The 980-nt window shown below is 40.0% G+C and overlaps 1 non-coding gene across 1 annotated transcript; it reads right to left on the bottom strand.

The window, feature by feature from the left end:
* Positions 1-663: 663 nt before the first annotated feature.
* On the bottom strand, positions 664-767 carry LOC112761647 (small nucleolar RNA R71). Its single transcript, XR_003182033.1, has one exon. It is a non-coding gene; the product is annotated as a small nucleolar RNA R71 (small nucleolar RNA).
* Positions 768-980: the final 213 nt, after the last annotated feature.

Raw genomic sequence — 980 nt, 5'->3', positions numbered from 1 at the left:
TGTGTTCGAATTCTTCTTCTTCTCCCTTCTTCATTCAACTCTTCTATTCTTCTACTCACATAAAGGAATCCCTATACTGTGACATAGAGGATTCCTATTCTTTTATGTTCTCTTCTTTTTCATATGAGCAAGAGCAAGGATAAGAACATTCTTGTTGAAGGTAATCCGGAACCTAAAAGGACTCTAAAGAGGAAGCTAAGAGAAGCTAAAGCACAACACTCTGGAGAGGACTTGATAGAATTTTTTGAAAAAGAAGAAGAGATGGCCGAACTCAATAACAATGGTGGAGATGCAAGGAAGATGCTTGGTGACTTTATTGCACCCTCTTCTGACTTCTGTGGAAGGAGTATCTCAATTCCTGCAATTGGAGCAAACAACTTTGAGCTTAACCCTCAATTAGTTTCTCTAATGCAGCAGAATTGCAAGTTTCATGGACTTTCATTGGAAGATCCTCATCAGTTCTTAGCTGAATTCTTGCAGATCTGTGACACTGTTAAGACCAATGGGGTTAATCCCGAGGTCTACAGACTTATGCTTTTTCCCTTTGTTGTAAGAGGCAGAGCTAGGACATGGTTGGACTCACAACCTAAAGATAGCCTGAACTCTTGGAAAAAGTTAGTCAATACTTTCTTGGCCAAATTCTTTCCACCTCAAAAGTTGAGCAAGCTTAGAGTGGAAGTCCAAACCTTCAGACAGAAGGAAGGTGAATCCCTCTATGAAGCTTGGGAAAGATACAAGCAATTAATCAGAAGGTGTCCTTTTGACATGTTTTTAGAATGGAGCATCATATGTATATTCTATGATGGTCTGTCTGAATTGTCCAAGATGTCATTGGATCACTCTGCTGGAGAATCTCTTCATCTGAAGAAGACGCCTGCAGAAGCCCAGGAACTCATTGAAATGGTTGCAAATAACCAGTTCATGTACACTTCTGAAAGGAATCCTGTGAATAATGGGACAACTCAGAAGAAAGGAGTTCT

The sequence above is a fragment of the Arachis hypogaea genome, chromosome 16 (genome assembly GCF_003086295.3).
Source record: "Arachis hypogaea cultivar Tifrunner chromosome 16, arahy.Tifrunner.gnm2.J5K5, whole genome shotgun sequence".
Taxonomy (NCBI): domain Eukaryota; kingdom Viridiplantae; phylum Streptophyta; class Magnoliopsida; order Fabales; family Fabaceae; genus Arachis; species Arachis hypogaea.
This window is presented reverse-complemented; position numbering and strand designations above follow the sequence as displayed.